Consider the following 20145-nt stretch of genomic DNA (forward strand, 5'->3'; position numbering starts at 1 on the left):
TTGTCCAAATCTCAAAATGTGAAGTACAATTTTGTTCAATTTTCGCAGGAAGTATTTTATTCTTCCTATAAATCAATTTATTTATTTTATGTGTGATTAATAATCTACATTTTTAATGATTGTAGTTTATTCTACCCATAAATCAATTTATTATTTTTGTGCAATTATTAATCTACATTTTTAATGAAAACAAAAATATGTGTAATGAGCTCTTTAAGTGCAACTACTCTACACACATATGCCATGGAATCTGTTATACACCAGTCCGCCATTTTGTTATGTGTTATAACACTTTTAGCAGAGTTACCAAGATAACTTACGAAACACGTGCTTTAAATATGCACCCTTTGCACGATCGACATGTCATAACAATAATTATTGAAAAGAAAAAACATGATATTAATTGTAAATATGTAATAAATGATCTTTGTACATATGAAAGAATTTAAGTTATTAAATCCCATTTTAAGTTATGTTTTCCTTTTCGTGTTTAATGTTTATTTTTGGCTTCAACGTTTGAAATAGTGTCTTGACCACCAGTGCGTCCAACAGTTTCTGGAAAATTTTGTTCTACACTCGGCGTTTCCCAGATACATGTTGTATACCAAATTGTAGGTATTGATGTCCTCTACCAAGTTCCGTTGTCAGTTTTGTGTACGAAGTCCATTCCTGGCCTCAGCGCTGGAAATACTGTCCTGACCACCAGTGCGTCCAACAGTTTCTGGAAAATTTTGTTCTACACTCGGCGTTTCCCAGATACATGTGGTATACCAAATTGTAGGTATTGATGTCCTCTATCAATATCCGTTGTCACTTTTGTGTACGAAGTCCATTCCTGGCCTCAGCGCTGGAAATAGTGTCCTGACCACCAGTGCGTCCAACAGTTTCTGGAAAATTTTGTTCTACACTCGGCGTTTCCCAGATACGTGTGGTATACCAAATTGTAGGTATTGATGCCCTCTATCAATATCCGTTGTCACTTTTGTGTACGAAGTCCATTCCTGGCCTCAGCGCTGGAAATAGTGTCCTGACCACCAGTGCGTCCAACAGTTTCTGGAAAATTTTGTTCTACACTCGGCGTTTCCCAGATACATGTGGTATACCAAATTGTAGGTATTGATGTCCTCTACCAAGTTCCGTTGTCAGTTTTGTGTACGAAGTCCATTCCTGGCCTCAGCGCTGGAAATACTGTCCTGACCACCAGTGCGTCCAACAGTTTCTGGAAAATTTTGTTCTACACTCGGCGTTTCCCAGATACATGTGGTATACCAAATTGTAGGTATTGATGTCCTCTATCAATATCCGTTGTCACTTTTGTGTACGAAGTCCATTCCTGGCCTCAGCGCTGGAAATAGTGTCCTGACCACCAGTGCGTCCAACAGTTTCTGGAAAATTTTGTTCTACACTCGGCGTTTCCCAGATACGTGTGGTATACCAAATTGTAGGTATTGATGCCCTCTATCAATATCCGTTGTCACTTTTGTGTACGAAGTCCATTCCTGGCCTCAGCGCTGGAAATAGTGTCCTGACCACCAGTGCGTCCAACAGTTTCTGGAAAATTTTGTTCTACACTCGGCGTTTCCCAGATACATGTGGTATACCAAATTGTAGGTATTGATGTCCTCTACCAAGTTCCGTTGTCAGTTTTGTGTACGAAGTCCATTCCTGGCCTCAGCGCTGGAAATACTGTCCTGACCACCAGTGCGTCCAACAGTTTCTGGAAAATTTTGTTCTACACTCGGCGTTTCCCAGATACATGTGGTATACCAAATTGTAGGTATTGATGCCCTCTATCAATATCCGTTGTCACTTTTGTGTACGAAGTTCATTCCTGGCCTCAGCGCTGGAAATACTGTCCTGACCACCAGTGCGTCCAACAGTTTCTGGAAAATTTTGTTCTACACTCGGCGTTTCCCAGATACGTGTGGTATACCAAATTGTAGGTATTGATGTCCTCTATCAATATCCGTTGTCACTTTTGTGTACGAAGTCCATTCCTGGCCTCAGCGCTGGAAATAGTGTCCTGACCACCAGTGCGTCCAACAGTTTCTGGAAAATTTTGTTCTACACTCGGCGTTTCCCAGATACGTGTGGTATACCAAATTGTAGGTATTGATGCCCTCTATCAATATCCGTTGTCACTTTTGTGTACGAAGTCCATTCCTGGCCTCAGCGCTGGAAATAGTGTCCTGACCACCAGTGCGTCCAACAGTTTCTGGAAAATTTTGTTCTACACTCGGCGTTTCCCAGATACGTGTGGTATACCAAATTGTAGGTATTGATGCCCTCTATCAATATCCGTTGTCACTTTTGTGTACGAAGTCCATTCCTGGCCTCAGCGCTGGAAATAGTGTCCTGACCACCAGTGCGTCCAACAGTTTCTGGAAAATTTTGTTCTACACTCGGCGTTTCCCAGATACATGTGGTATACCAAATTGTAGGTATTGATGTCCTCTACCAAGTTCCGTTGTCAGTTTTGTGTACGAAGTCCATTCCTGGCCTCAGCGCTGGAAATACTGTCCTGACCACCAGTGCGTCCAACAGTTTCTGGAAAATTTTGTTCTACACTCGGCGTTTCCCAGATACATGTGGTATACCAAATTGTAGGTATTGATGTCCTCTATCAATATCCGTTGTCACTTTTGTGTACGAAGTCCATTCCTGGCCTCAGCGCTGGAAATAGTGTCCTGACCACCAGTGCGTCCAACAGTTTCTGGAAAATTTTGTTCTACACTCGGCGTTTCCCAGATACGTGTGGTATACCAAATTGTAGGTATTGATGCCCTCTATCAATATCCGTTGTCACTTTTGTGTACGAAGTCCATTCCTGGCCTCAGCGCTGGAAATAGTGTCCTGACCACCAGTGCGTCCAACAGTTTCTGGAAAATTTTGTTCTACACTCGGCGTTTCCCAGATACATGTGGTATACCAAATTGTAGGTATTGATGTCCTCTACCAAGTTCCGTTGTCAGTTTTGTGTACGAAGTCCATTCCTGGCCTCAGCGCTGGAAATACTGTCCTGACCACCAGTGCGTCCAACAGTTTCTGGAAAATTTTGTTCTACACTCGGCGTTTCCCAGATACATGTGGTATACCAAATTGTAGGTATTGATGTCCTCTATCAATATCCGTTGTCACTTTTGTGTACGAAGTCCATTCCTGGCCTCAGCGCTGGAAATAGTGTCCTGACCACCAGTGCGTCCAACAGTTTCTGGAAAATTTTGTTCTACACTCGGCGTTTCCCAGATACGTGTGGTATACCAAATTGTAGGTATTGATGCCCTCTATCAATATCCGTTGTCACTTTTGTGTACGAAGTCCATTCCTGGCCTCAGCGCTGGAAATAGTGTCCTGACCACCAGTGCGTCCAACAGTTTCTGGAAAATTTTGTTCTACACTCGGCGTTTCCCAGATACATGTGGTATACCAAATTGTAGGTATTGATGTCCTCTACCAAGTTCCGTTGTCAGTTTTGTGTACGAAGTCCATTCCTGGCCTCAGCGCTGGAAATACTGTCCTGACCACCAGTGCGTCCAACAGTTTCTGGAAAATTTTGTTCTACACTCGGCGTTTCCCAGATACATGTGGTATACCAAATTGTAGGTATTGATGTCCTCTATCAATATCCGTTGTCAGTTTTGTGTACGAAGTCCATTCCTGGACTCCACGTGGGAAATAGTGTCCTGACCACCAGTACCCAATAATAACAAAGCTAAATAACATTGAACAGGCACATGTGGCACACCAAATTGTAGGTAAAGGTGTTCTCTATCATATTCTGTGTATAAATCGTTGTTTTTAAGCACGGAAATACATAAATTTCATTAAATATTCTGTCTGTCCGTCTTATATTAATTCAGTTTTTGTCGTCTCTGTGTCACCCTGTTATTTTTTCGATAACCCTGTTATCGAAAGTTAGCGACGTCGCTATCTTCACGCAGGTAAACTTTTCTACATTATCAACATAATCGATACTACAGGTAGCTTAAGAATTCGATGACACATTTATTGATTTTTATCTTACCGGAGACAAATCATGCCCAATGTTGCCTATAGGCAATATTGTGCTTATATGCTTCTAAGTCACGTTATTTTGATTTGTTCGACATTCGATTTTTTGCATTATGTGACGAATCAAGATAGCAAGGACTTTGAATTTTTTCATTTCATGTGTGAGTCAAGACTAACATATATAGTGCCTAACAAATTTTTAGACCCGTGCATTTTAATTCGGACATTAGAGTGTTAAGGATTAGACCAGATAATGAAGCCGCCGACTAATTTTGGCTCATTTCGTCTTAAATTTAGACGCCAATTAATCACAATATTTAAATCTGAAATTTATCTTAGAATTATTTTATTCCTGTTGAAAAACTGTTTCATCCACCCAAGCTAATTTAAGACTACGTTTCTTTTGCTTAGCAATAATCTTGCACAAATGGAACGTAACAGAGGTAAATTAAATTGTAAGATTGGTTGTATAACTAATTATCGGAGAATGAAGTCGACACATTTTTGTCGGCAGGGGTTGACATTAAAGGTTTGCCACCAGAGGCAGAGGTTTATGTCTTAGGATTTTTTTCAGATCTTAAAGAATTTATATGGATTAATTTGTGGCTAATTTTTTGCCGAAATGAGCTGACTTAGTTGGCGGAGGCTAACAAAAGAGGAGCTCATATTGTAGTCCTTTTATTTCAAGTTTGTTTGCAAAATCTCTATGCTAACAGGGGATCTCGTTGAGAGATTTTGCGCTAGATATATTATATTTGAGTCAAACTGACTAAACTTTAACTTTGGTAAATTTGAATACATCTTTCTTCAACTCTATAGTATAGCCAACCACTATTTTTTTGGCTCTATGTTAGTGGTGCACGTTTATAATTCCTATTATTAAATATTTAATAGCACTTAAGATGTTGCAAAAACTACCATCTCTCTTTGTGGTATTAAGTTCGGCCTTTTCTGCTACCAATTTCAACTTTCCTCCAAAAATCACAGGCTCGCTCGCATATGCGAAGAAGAATAAAAATTTTTGGAGCCAACTGAAAAACCTGAAAAGGATAAAAAGCATCAGATGATTTAGGGCTTTGTGGATGTGGATACAAAAGTTTGAGTTAGGTACTACAACACTGGCATCAAAAAGAAAAAAACCACATGTATAAGTAGTAGTAGTGCAAGGATTTCGACCTAAAAGCTTTTAAAGCACTAAAACATAGCAAACTGTAGTAAATGGTGGGCAGAAATGAATTATGATTTAACAATATGCTTATAGCCATACTGAAAAAAATATTTACATGGTATTAACGACTACACAACCCTAATTTTAGGATGCAAATTTCTTTAAAATAAAGACAAATTTCTTTAAAATGAAGACATTTTAATTAAAATGAAGATTATATATTTGCATAAATTTAGTTTTGATTAAATTTAGAAGACAAATTTTGGAAATTTGCGTCCTTCTGTTAAAGTCGTTTGTCTTTGAACTAAAGCAACATTTACTTGAAGCAAAGAAACCTATTTTTGATTTAAAGAAATCGTCCTTAAATTAACTGAAATATTGAGTCTTTAGATTTAAAATAAAAACTCTTCAAATATGGGCTAAGAATTATTTGTACACTCAAAAAAATTTGAACTATCTATTTCACTAAAGCCAATTTAACTTTGTTTTAGTTCATGTAATTATTATGTTTGGAGAAAGTTTCCTTTACTCTAATAATTTTTTGTGTACGTTAGTTAAATTAACTAAAAACGGGAAAAATTATACACAAATTTTATTATTTATTTACTAAATTCGTATTTCTCACAAAATAGTTCATTATTTCTTTAAATTTGTAAATTTTACTACAAATGCGCCTATCATGAACTTCGTATGTCACTAAAGACATTTTTGCAATTTTGAACTCCAATTTTTTTCCTTCAAACTACAAATTTTTCTTTAACATGAGAAAAAAATTAATTATGTCTAATAAATTTTCTTGAATTTGTCGAAAAATATTTACTTATTTTTGTGATATCGGCGTGATGCCAGCGTTTGTAATACTGTTTAGTTAAAAATATCTAAAATATATTCAAAATTTTCTAAAATTAATCAAAAGTTTTCTTCCTGGTGGGTTTACTGTTTTTTCAATGTAGGATTTTGTAACATTGGTTTAAAGTTTTTTGGAACTAAGAAAACATTTTTTACTTTGAAGTATCTGCAACAATTTTGATTTTTAAACTGTTATTTGTTTGTACGTGATTAGCTTTATTATACCCTCCACCATAGAATGGGGCTATATTAACTTTGTCATTCCGTTTGTAACACATCGAAATATTGCTCAAAGACCCCATAAAGTATATATTCTGGGTCGTGGTGAAATTCTGAGTCGATCTGAGCATGTCCGTCCGTCCGTCTGTTGAAATCACGCTAACTTCCAAACGAAACAAGCTATCGACTTGAAACTTGGCACAAGTAGTTGTTATTGATGTAGGTCGGATGATATTGCAAATGGGCCATATCGGTCCATTTTTACGTATAGCCCCCATATAAACAGACCCCCAAATTTGTCTTGCGATTGCTCTAAGAGAAGCAAATTTCATCCGATCCGGCTGAAATTTGGTACATGGTGTTAGTATATGGTCTCTAACAACCATGCAAAAATTGGTCCATATCGATCCATAATTATATATAGCCCCCATATAAACCGATCCCCCGATTTGGCTTGCGAAGCCTCCAAGAGAAGCAAATTTCATCCGATCCGGCTGAAATTTGGAACATGGTGTTGGTATATATTCTCTAATGACCATGCAAAAATTGGTCCACATCGACCCATAATTATATATAGCCCCCATATAAGCCGATCCCCAGATTTGACCTCCGGAGCCTCTTAGAGGAGCAAAATTCATCCGATCCGGTTGAAATTTGGTACGTGGTGTTAGTATATGGTCTCTAACAACCATGCAAAAATTGGTCCATATCGATCCATAATTATATATAGCCCCCATATAAACCGATCCCCCGATTTGGCTTGTGGGGCCTCTAAGAGAAGCCAATTTCATCCGATCCGGCTGAAATTTGGTACATGGTGTTGGTATATATTCTCTAATGACCATGCAAAAATTGGTCCACATCGACCCATAATTATATATAGCCCCCATATAAGCCGATCCCCAGATTTGACCTCCAGAGCCTCTTAGAGGAGCAAAATTCATCCGATCCGGTTGAAATTTGGTACGTGATGTTAGTATATGGTCTCTAACAACCATGCAAGAATAGGTCCATATCGGTCTATAATTATATATAGCCCCCGTATAAATCGATCCCCAGATTTGTCCTCCGGAGCCTCTTGGAGGAGTAAATTTCATCCGATTTGGTTGAATTTTGGAACGTGGTGTTAGAATGTGGTCTCTAACAAACACGCAAGAATTGGTCCATATCGGTCCATAATTATATATAGCCCCCATATAAACCGTTCTCCAGCTTTGACCTTCAGAGTAGAGGTGTGCACGTGACACGAAATTGTCGTGACTCACGGAAGTTTTCGTGACTCACGCGTGAGTCGTGAGTCACGCTGACGGCAACGGCGTGAGTGTGCGTGAGCGTGATTAACCAACCAAATGTCGTGCGTGAGCGTGAGTCACGAAAATAATATCTTCGTGAGTGTGCGTGAGTAACGAATTTCGGAAAAACACGTTCACGAAAATAATCCCGCTGACGAACATAAAATGCTTACGAGTTGAATTCATTTATAATTTTAGTGACATCCTAGGTGGTAAGAGTTTTATAACGCACTCGATGTTAACCATACTCATGTTTTCAGTCAGGTTCTAAAGGTAAATCACTCATAAAATTATTCGTGAGTCACGAGGTTTTTCGTGAGTCACGACATTTTTCGTGAGTCACGATATTTTTCGTAAGTCACGACATTTAAAAGATTTTCGTGCGTGAGTGTGCGTGAGTACAAATTTTCTATTCGTGAGCGTGCGTGAGCGTGAGTCCTACCAAAAAATATCGTGCGTGAGTGTGCGTGAATAAGATTTATCCATCGTGAGTGTGCGTGAGCGTGAGCAAAATATTACTCACGTGCACACCTCTACTTCAGAGCCTCATGGAGGAGCAAATTTCATCCGGTCCGGTTCAAATTTGGAACGTGGTGTTAGTATATGGCCTCTAACAACCATACCAAAATTGGTCCATATCGGTCTATAGTTATATATAGCCGATCTCCAATCACACAAAAATTGGTCCATATCGTTTCATAATCATGGTTGCCACTCGAGCCAAAAATAATCTACCAAAATTTTATTTCTTTACAATTTTTTTTTTGTCAAAATTTTATTTCTATAGAACATTTTGTTAAAATTTTATTTCTATAGAAAATTTTGTCAAAAATTTATTTCTATAGAAAATTTTGTCAAAATTTTATTTCTATAGAAAATTTTGACAAAATTTTATTTCTATAGAAAATTTTTTCCAAATTTTATTTCTATAGAAAATTTTGTCAAAATTTTATTTCTATGGAAAATTTTGTCAAAATTGTATTTCTATAGAAACTTTGGACTTAATTATATACGTATTTAATCGGCCCTTTTGTAGTTTAATATATACCACGTATGGACTATGTGGTATATATTACGTTATTAGGAGTTTTTATGATACCTTGCCATCGGCTTCAGTAGACGTTTCTACGCAATCCATGGTGGAGGGTACATAAGCTTCGGCCTGGCCGAACTTACGGCTGTATATACTTGTTTACTTTGAAGTATCTGCTACAATTTTGATTTTTAAACTGTTATTTGTTTGTACGTGATTAGCTTTATTAATATATTGCAAAAAGAGAATTAAAATTCCATAAATGAGATTTGTATCCTAATTGTAAGTTTATTGATCCTAGATTTAAAGAAAAAAGTTTTATTTTAAGAAAGTCACATCTTTGGCTCGTATTCAATTCCAAAACCTTAAGGTAAGATCAAGATCTTTGAATTGAAGTATTTTTTTTTGGCTGTAGAAGAAGTCTTTTCCATGTAGGTAAGGTAGGGCGAAAAGAAAATTGAGTTGTGAACAAAGTTGTTTTTTCACATTTTCAAATATATTTACTATTTACATATTTACAAGTATTTGTAAGTACAGCAAACAACACATTGCGTCGCTCTAGTATAGATTTCAATCCAAAGACTGTTTTGACACACAATTTTAAACACGGTATTAAACATATTTATCAAATGCCTAAAAATATGTTATACTATTGTTCAGATATAGATAAATGTAAAACGTAAACTAAACAAGGAAGGTAATACGAAAAACACCTTTTTTTAGAAGAAAAAAGAAAATCAGCAAAAATTAATGTAAAATAAAAATTATATTCGCATTTAAACCTTTTTTCACATAATTTCATATTTTCTCTTCATAAAACATAGAGTTTTGGGTAAAGAACATTGTGGTTAGCTAAACTCTTTTACAACCTCTTGTTCAACAAAAGCTTCAGTGCCATAAGAAAAAACCAAGGCCGCCCCAATATAGTATTATTTTATGAATTTTTTATACTCTATGCCGAAAAGTATACAACACATGTTGCTCCTAAAAGTATACTTAAAAAATATTGCTTTACTACTACGTTCAGTACTGAAAATATGCCCACTCACACCATAGAGTCATATATGCACACCATCATACATACAACCCATATGCTCTCAGTCATACAATGTAATTTGTCAATTTTATTACCTTTTACCAAAAACTTCCTGTGAAATTGTTTTCTGGTGGCTTTCCTCCGAAGGATACCAATGCGTGGGCTTGGTAGCAGCTTGTTTTCTGCTTTAAAGATTTCCATTCTATTCTCTCCTTATTCTTCGGTCTTCGAGGCAGAAAAGGTAATAAACAAAAATTGTTAAAAATGTTGATGTATTTTTTTGTTTTCGGACCATTCTGACTGATGCAGCTGGTTTGGAGCTATTCTAGCGAAACAAATAGACGATGATTATGAGTAAAAGGTTTTATAGCTTTCACTTTCGAGACAGAGAACGAAATGATGTGGGACAAAGAGATGGAGTGTGTCATAGATCAAGTTTAGATGTCATTTGACGCGTCTTTTAATTGGGCTATAAAAATAACTGCTTTGCGGGGGCAAATAGGCCCATTGTTTAGAATGTTGCACAATGGCAGTGGGCTTTAAAGAAAATTTAGAGAATTTGTAGAAAGAGATGCCAAATTCTCACAATAAGTCTTAGCCAATATTTGAAGCTGTTCTATATTAACTCTAAAGTTTCAATATATTAGTTAATTTAAAGAATTTTTGAAGCATATATTATAAACTTTCTTTTCAATTAAAATGTCATTATTTGGAAGAAACTTGTCCTTAATATTGTGTAAGTTTCAATATATTAGTTAATTTAAAGACGATTTCTTTAAATCAAAATGTTTTTATTTACTTTAAGGAAAGTTTTTCTTACTTCAAACACATACGACTTTAACGGAGGAACACAAATTTACAAGATTTGTGCCCTAAATTTGAATAAAAGAATTTTTAAAATATAGATGGTAAACTTTCTTTTAATAAAAATTTCATTATTTTAAAGAAATTGTCCTTAATATTGTGTAAATTGCGTAACCTGAAATTAAGGTTGCTTAATCTTAGCGATATTGGTCATTAATTAGATATAGCCTCATATATAAGCTCTATTAAGTTTATTGAAGTTAAAAATTTTTTCAGTTAAAAATTAATTTATACTATTAACCTTTTCATCAAATTAGAAAAATTATGTCAATTAAGTCAGTGATTGAACTTTTTTACTAAAAAAATTTCAATTAAAAAATTAATTGATACAATTAACTTTTTAATCAAACTCGAAAGAGTAAGTCGTTTAAAAAATTATGTTTTTATACCCTGCGCCACACTGTGGAACAGGGTATTATAAGTTAGTGCATATGTTTGTAACACCCAGAAGGAGATGACCCATGGTGTCTTTGGCAATAATGCTCAGGGTGGGTCCCTGAGTCGATATAACTATGTCCGTCTGTCCGTCTGTCTGTGAACACATTTTTGTGATCAAAGTCTAGGTCGCAATTTAAGTCCAATCGCCTTCAAATTTGGCATATATTCCTAATTTGGGACAGAATAGAACCCTATTGATTTTGGAAGAAATCGGTTCAGATTTAGATATAGCTCCCATATATATCTTTCGCCCGATATGCACTAATATGGACCCAGCAGCCAGAGTTTTATACCGATTTATTTGAAATTTTGTACAAACATAACACTTAGTCGTATAGTCAAGTGTGCAAAATTTTATTGAAATCGGTTCAGATTTAGATATAGCTCCCATATATATCCTTCGCCCGATATGGACTAATATGGTCCTACAAGCCAGAGTTTTGGCCCAATGTGGTTGAAATTTTGCACAGGGAGTAGATTTAGCATTATAAAGGGTGATTCTTTCGAGGTTAGGATTTTCATGCATTAGTATTTGACAGATCACGTGGGATTTCAGACATGGTGTCAAAGAGAAAGATGCTCAGTATGCTTTGACATTTCATCATGAATAGACTTACTAACGAGCCACAACGTCGAATTTTCAGTGAATGGGCCCTAGAAAAGTTGGCAGAAAATCCGCTTTTTTATCGACAAATTTTGTTCAGCGATGAGGTTCATTTCTGGTTGAATAGCTACGTAAATAAGCAAAATTGCCGCATTTGGAGTGAAGAGCAACCAGAAGCCGTTCAAGAACTGCCCATGCATCCCGAAAAATGCACTGTTTGGTGTGGTTTGTACGCTGGTGGAATCATTGGACCGTATTTTTTCAAAGATGCTGTTGGACGCAACGTTACGGTGAATGGCGATCGCTATCGTTCGATGCTAACAAACTTTTTGTTGCCAAAAATGGAAGAACTGAACTTGGTTGACATGTGGTTTCAACAAGATGGCGCTACATGCCACACAGCTCGCGATTCTATGGCCATTTTGAGGGAAAACTTCGGAGAACAATTCATCTCAAGAAATGGACCGGTAAGTTGGCCACCAAGATCATGCGATTTGACGCCTTTAGACTATTTTTTGTGGGGCTACGTCAAGTCTAAAGTCTACAGAAATAAGCCAGCAACTATTCCAGCTTTGGAAGACAACATTTCCGAAGAAATTCGGGCTATTCCGGCCGAAATGCTCGAAAAAGTTGCCCAAAATTGGACTTTCCGAATGGACCACCTAAGACGCAGCCGCGGTCAACATTTAAATGAAATTATCTTCAAAAAGTAAATGTCATGGACCAATCTAACGTTTCAAATAAAGAACCGATGAGATTTTGCAAATTTTATGCTTTTTTTTTTTAAAAAAAGTTATCAAGCTCTTAACAAATCACCCTTTAGCTGTGCGTGCCAAATTTGGTTGAAATCGATTCAGATTTAGATATAGCTCCTATATATATCTTTCGCCTGATATGCACTTATATGGACCCAGAAGCCAGAGTATTATCCCGATTAGCTTGAAATTTTGCACAAGGAGTACAATTGGTAGTATAGTCATGTGTGCCAAATTTGATTGAAATCGGTTCAGATTTAGATATAGCTTCCATATATATTTTTCGCCCGATATGGACTTATATGGCCCCAGAAGCCAGAGTTTTGACCTAATTTGGTTGAAATTTTGCACTAAGAGTACAATTAGTAATATAGTCATGTGTGCCAAATTTGATTGAAATTGGTTCAGATTTAGATATAGCTCCCATACATATGTTTTTCTGATTTCAAAAAATACCAACATTTTCCTTGTTAAATCGCCACTGCTTAGTCGAAAAGTTGTATAAATGGCTCTAATTTTCCTAAACTTCTAATACATATATATCGAGCGATAAATCATAAACAAACTTTTGCGAAGTTTCCTTAAAATTGCTTTGGATTTAAATGTTTCACAAATTTTTTTACTAACATCGTGTTCCACCCTAGTGCATCAGCCGACTTAAATTTTGAGTCTATAGATTTTGTAGAAGTATATCAAATTCTGTCCAGATCGAGTGATATTTAAATGTATGTATTTGGGACAAACCTTTATAAAGGGTGATTTGTTAAGAGCTTGATAACTTTTAAAAAAAAAAAACACATAAAATTTGCAAAATCTCATCGGTTCTTTATTTGAAACGTTAGATTGGTCCATGACATTTACTTTTTGAAGATAATTTCATTTAAATGTTGACCGCGGCTGCGTCTTAGGTGGTCCATTCGGAAAGTCCAATTTTGGGCAACTTTTTCGAGCATTTCGGCCGGAATAGCCCGAATTTCTTCGGAAATGTTGTCTTCCAAAGCTGGAATAGTTGCTGGCTTATTTCTGTAGACTTTAGACTTGACGTAGCCCCACAAAAAATAGTCTAAAGGCGTCAAATCGCATGATCTTGGTGGCCAACTTACCGGTCCATTTCTTGAGATGAATTGTTCTCCGAAGTTTTCCCTCAAAATGGCCATAGAATCGCGAGCTGTGTGGCATGTAGCGCCATCTTGTTGAAACCACATGTCAACCAAGTTCAGTTCTTCCATTTTTGGCAACAAAAAGTTTGTTAGCATCGAACGATAGCGATCGCCATTCACCGTAACGTTGCGTCCAACAGCTTCTTTGAAAAAATACGGTCCAATGATTCCACCAGCGTACAAACCACACCAAACAGTGCATTTTTCGGGATGCATGGGCAGTTCTTGAACGGCTTCTGGTTGCTCTTCACTCCAAATGCGGCAATTTTGCTTATTTACGTAGCCATTCAACCAGAAATGAGCCTCATCGCTGAACAAAATTTGTCGATAAAAAAGCGGATTTTCTGCCAACTTTTCTAGGGCCCATTCACTGAAAATTCGACGTTGTGGCAGATCGTAAGTCTATTCATGATGAAATGTCAAAGCATACTGAGCATCTTTCTCTTTGACACCATGTCTGAAATCCCACGTGATCTGTCAAATACTAATGCATGAAAATCCTAACCTCAAAAGAATCACCCTTTATATAGCCCCCAACACATTTGACGGATGTGATATGGTATCGAAAATTTAGATCTACAAAGTGGTGCAGGGTATTATATAGTCGGCCCCGCCCGACTTTAGACTTTCCTTACTTGTTTTAATTTAATTTAGTTTTTTTTGAAAACAATCAATTTTTGAAGCAAACTAAAAAGGATTCACTTATAGAAAGTGATTGAAAAATAGTATAGTGACTAAAAATAGTTTCGTTTTTAATTAAAAAATTAATTGAATTTCAACTTCAATTAATAATTTAATTGAATCGATTAAAAAATTAATTGAAAATTACTAATGAAATCAATTAATTTTTTAATCCATTATTTTGTTGATGTCCAATTAAAATTGCGATTGATACTATTATTTTCGTGATTGAAGACATTTCAATTAAAAAGTTCATTAGATCAATTAAGTTTGTGATTGAATCAGATTTTTTTTTGTGTAATATAACCTATCCTGAATATAGGTTCACAATGTAAAGTGGTCACTATGGCGAAATAGGTTAGGTTAGGTGGCAGCCCGATGTATCAGGCTCACTTAGACTATTCAGTCCATTGTGATACCATGACGAAATATTGGGCGGCTCCGGCCATGTCGGATTTTTATTTAAAAAAGCCTTCCACAGGTTTTAGACTATTGTCCGGGTTTTAAACCTAGGAATCCCGATATTCAAAAAACCCTTGCCTCCTGCCTGGACTTTGGGATGTATATGAGTCTAATTACGGCTGAGTGAGACGCTATGTAGTAGAGGGAATACTTCATCAGGTTCCGGGTATTCAAATTAAAGGGTGATACGGTCAAAATTTGGTCAATATAAACTTGACGTATTTCTTTCAATTTTGCATTTAAAAAACCTGAACACCCCTCATTTTGAAGGTGTGTGTGTAGAATGTTGCTCCTGGTTTGATTTTGGAATACACTCTTCAGTTGTCAAAATGCCGTCCAAGCAAGAAGAGCAGCGTATCAAAATTTTGCTCGCGCATCCCGAAAATTCGAGCTACTTGCACGCAAAGCTGGCAAAATCGCTAAAAGTTGCCAAATCAACCATAACAAATGTAATTAAAGTGTTTGGGGGAACGTTTGTCGACAACCAGGAAGTCTCGATCGGGGGGAAATCGAAAACCGGAAGCCGCTGAGACGACAAAGAGAGTTGCCGGTAGTTTCAAGCGAAACCCTAACCTCTCCCTCTGAGATGCCGCAAATAAGCTGGGTGTATCGTCTACAACCGTGCATCGAGCCAAAAAACGAGCCGGACTATCGACTTACAAGAAGGTAGTGACTCCAAATCGCGATGATAAACAAAATACGACGGCCAAAGCGAGATCCCGGAGGCTGTACACGACGATGCTGACGAAGTTTGACTGCGTGGTAATTGGCGACGAAACCTACGTTAAAGCCGACTACAAGCAGCTTCCGGGACAGGAGTTTTATACGGCAAAAGGAAGGGGAAAGGTAGCAGATATTTTCAAGCACATAAAACTGTCAAAGTTCGCAAAGAAATATCTGGTTTGCCAAGCCATCTGTACCTGTGGCTTGAAAAGCAGCATTTTCATAGTCCCGGAGACTGTCAACCAAGAAATTTACGTGAAAGAGTGTTTGAATAAACGTCTGCTGCCTTTCCTGCAGAAACACGGTTGTTCCGTACTGTTTTGGCCGGATTTGGCATCTTGCCATTACGGTAAAAAGGCCATGGAGTGGTACGCCGTCAACAACGTGCAGGTGGTTCCCAAGGACAAGAACCCTCCCAACACGACAGAGCTCCGCCCAATTGAGAAATACTGGGCTATTGTCAAGCGGAACCTAAAGAAGACCAAAAAAACTGCTATGGACGAGCAGCAGTTCAAGGCAAACTGGCTTTCTGCGGCGAAGAAGGTGGACAAGGTGGCTGTACAAAATCTGATGGCAGGTGTCAAGCGTGAGGCACGGCAATTCGGATTTGGAAAAGCGAATGCCTAACTGAATATTTTTCCTGAATTTTATACTAATTGAACTTGAAAAAGAAATTTAATTTGATTTTTTAAATAAACGATTTCACCGATTTACACGCGTTTTCCCTTGACCAAATTTTGACCGTATCACCCTTTAGGCTGGTGATGGGTGTGAATGATGGGTTCGAATTAATGAATGATATCCAAATCTCAATATTTCATTTCTATAGAAAATTTTATCACAATTTCATTTCTATAGAAAATTTGGTCAAAATTTTATTTTTATAGAAATTTTTTTCCAAAATGTATATTGAATTTTTTTCCAAAATTTCATCTCTTAGAAAATTTTGTTAAAATTTTATTTCTATAAAAAATTTTTCAAAATTTAATTTCTATACAAAATTTTCTTTCTTATTTACAACAAAATTATTTTATTTTGAAATTTAAAATCTAGAGGTACTTTAAGTCAGTTAAGAGCTGTGCTAAATTTGGTATATATTGGTCCATAGCTTGAGGTAGCCCCCATATAGACCGATCTCCGATTTGACTTTCCAGTAAAAAGAGCGTCGCCAAAAAAGTAGTGAAAATGTTCTTTTTGGATCCGGAAGTGGTGCAAAATTGACGCAGAAGTATGAATTTAACATGGGCTTGTCATAGGACGGAAGTCCTCCATTTCACCAGCCGTTGCACTGAATTTGCATTACTTCTTTAGATGTGATCCGAATTCAATGTTTTGGATGTAAATTAAAAAATTCGGTGATATTTTGTCAAATAAATAATTTGTATAATTTTTAATTGTTTTTAATAGATTCTAACGCTTGTCGGAAACGTTTGACCTCAGATATTTTCAAAAATTCACAATCAGATTGGATTTAACATTTTTTTCGACAAAATCTGTTTTTAACCTATTTGAAACAAAAAAAGTTTAACTTATCCATTAAAAGTATGAAAAAAAACAAGTTATAAAAAATTAAATAAAAAGAACTTCCTGGGTAATTAAAATAAAGAACATCATTGAGAGTGCATCTTCTGGAAGTGCTTTTAAAGTTGTGTCTTTGGAAAACTTCCAAATTTTTTTGCTGGGTTCTTGAGGGCATAGAAGGCACAATTTTCAACCAATATGGTTGAAATTTTAAAACCAGAGGTATTTTAGGCTCATAAAGGGCTATGTCAAATTTAGTATATATCGGTCCAAAATTTTGTTCCCCATGTAAAATACTGATTTTCAGACATAATGGACCCATTGTGCAATGGCAATTTTATAATATTTTCTACAAATGCACTAATTTTATGCGTCCTCATACCATGACACCTTCTTGCTGGTGGAGTGGCGTGAAATAATGCCATAAGAATAATTCCCTCCAAAAATTGCCTATTTATTTTTACAGAATTGTTGCTTTTTGCCATTTCCAACAGTCATCTAATCTAATGCTCCGCCACCCCTAACCTCCCCCAACTCCAACGTGCCACATCATTCGAGCATTGTCAAATGGTTTGTTATTTAGGCGCTTATAATTTTATTACCCCACCAATTTAAATTATTACATTGTCAATTCTCAAGGTTAGATGGAATGGATAACGACAATATCACAGGTAAATTGCGATAAGCTGCGTTTGCCATACCCGGGGGATGTGTAATAAAATAAAACAAAAATGAAATGAAATATCTGTAAAAATAGCTTTTGATAATTTCCATTTCCGTCTTCATTGTTTTTCCGTTTAACTGATGTGCCTTTGGCTGTATCATCCCCTATGCTTTGGAAGTTCACCTAGAGGTCTTTAAGAAGCGTTAATATCATTATTTATACATCTTCCTTAGATTTGCAAATTAGGTTTAAATTTTGCTTTGCTACTTCTTTAAGCAGGAAGATGTATTGAGGGGGGGTGGGGGAGCGAAGATGTTTGGGCGTAGGGTATATTTTACACACCAACGCCACCATCGACATGCAATGATCCTTGTATCTCGCAGTTACCAGTTTGTAATGAGATATTGTGCAAATATCTGAAAATACCTTTAAGGACGTAGCAGAAAGAAAATAGTCACAATATTAAAAGGTAGTGGGAGGACTTTAGTGAAGCTTAAATTGTTTATTTGCGATAAAAATATATTTTTATGGCTATAATTTCGCAAAATTTTCACTTCCACAGAAGTCCTTTTGAATTAATATTTTAAAATCAATATTTTTCTTATTTACAAACAAAATTATATTTATACCCTCCATCATAGGATGGGGGTATATTAACTTTGTCATTCCGTTTGTAACACATCGAAATATTGCTCTAAGACCCCATAAAGTATATATATTCTGGGTCGTGGTGAAATTCTGAGTCGATCTAAGCATGTCCGTCCGTCCGTCCGTCCGTCTGTTGAAATCACGCTACTTTTCGAACGAAACAAGCTATCGACTTGAAACTTGGCACAAGTAGTTGTTATTGATGTAGGTCGGATGGTATTGTAAATGGGCCATATCGGTCCACTTTTACGTATAGCCCCCATAAAAAGGGACCCTCAGATTTGGCTTGTGGAGCCTCTAACAGAAGCAAATTTCATCCGATCCGGCTGAAATTTGGTACATGGTGTAAGTATATGGTCTCTAACAACCATGCAAAAATTGGTCCACATAGGTCCATAATTATATATAGCCCCCATATAAACCGATCCCCCGATTTGGCTTGCGAGGCCTCTAACAGAAGCAAATTTCATCCGATCCGGCTGAAATTTGGTACATGGTGTTAGTATATGGTCTCTAACAACCCTGCAAAAATTGGTCCACATCGGTCCATAATTATATATAGCCCCCATATAAACCGATCCCCGATTTGGCTTGCGAGGCCGCTAAGAGAAGCCAATTTCATCCGATCCGGCTGAAATTTGATACATGGTGTTAGTATATGGTCTCTAACAACCATGCAAAAATTTGTCCACATCGGTCCATAATTATATATAGCCCCCATATAAACCGATCCCCCGATGTGGCTTGCGAGGCCGCTAAGAGAAGCCAATTTCATCCGATCCGGCTGAAATTTGATACATGGTGTTAGTATATGGTCTCTAACAACCATGCAAAAATTGGTCCACATCGGTCCATAATTATATATAGCCCCCATATAAACCGATCCCCCGATTTGGCTTGTGAGGCCGCTAAGAGAAGCAAATTTCATCCGATCCGGCTGAAATTTGGTACATGGTGTTAGTATATGGTCTCTAACAACCATGCAAAAATTGGTCCACATCGGTCCATAATTATATATAGCCCCCATATAAACCGATCCCCCGATTTGGCTTGCGAGGCCGCTAAGAGAAGCCAATTTCATCCAATCCGGCTGAAATTTGATACATGGTGTTAGTATATGGTCTCTAACAACCATGCAAAAATTGGTCCACATCGGTCCATAATTATATATAGCCCCCATCATTAGCGTAGCTAGACAATCTTCCTAGGGGGGGCTATAGCCCCCCTAGCTAAAAATGTATAGACTGAACTTATAGGTTCAATTAATGTTTTATTTCAAAAAAATTAATAATAAATTAGAATATCAAAATATCTCGACAATTAATTTATAATAAAGCAACTAAAAGTAGTTCCACACTTTTCCCAGCAAAAAATGGGAGTTGTTCTAACATAAAGGCACAACTTTAAAAGCACTTCCTCAAAGAAGTTAATTATTTTAACTACACAGGAAGTTTTTTACTTCATTTTTTTCATATTTTAATGCGTAATTTTTTGTTTTCTTTTTTTTCATAGAGTTTAAAAAAAGAATAAGAATAAATAAAGTGGTACAAATTATTAAAAATTTTTCACAAAAATGATAAATCAATTATGAAAAATCGATACTTTTTGAAAATATTTGAGGGAAAACGTTTCAATCAAGCTTTGGAATATATGAAAAATTATAAAAATATAAAAATTATTTAGTTGGGAAAATATCGCACAATTTTTGAATTCACATTAAAAACACTGAATTCGGATCACACCTTAAGAAATCAATTACAACGGCTGTTGAAACGATGGACATCCGTCCTATGACAAATTCATATTACATTCATCGCTTCTCCGCCAATTTTGCACCACTTCCGGACCCAAAAAGAACATTTTCGCTTCTTTTTGGCAACGCTTTTTTGCAGCATTATTAAGACATTAATTTATGAAAGAATAGCTTTAATATCAATTACTATTTTTTTAATTAAATTGACTAAACCAGACTAAACAAAATAATAAAGGAGCTTTAGTTATTAAACTAAATCACAAC

This window comes from Haematobia irritans, chromosome 2 (assembly GCF_050003625.1).
Source record: "Haematobia irritans isolate KBUSLIRL chromosome 2, ASM5000362v1, whole genome shotgun sequence".
In the NCBI taxonomy this organism is placed as follows: Eukaryota; Metazoa; Arthropoda; class Insecta; order Diptera; family Muscidae; genus Haematobia; species Haematobia irritans.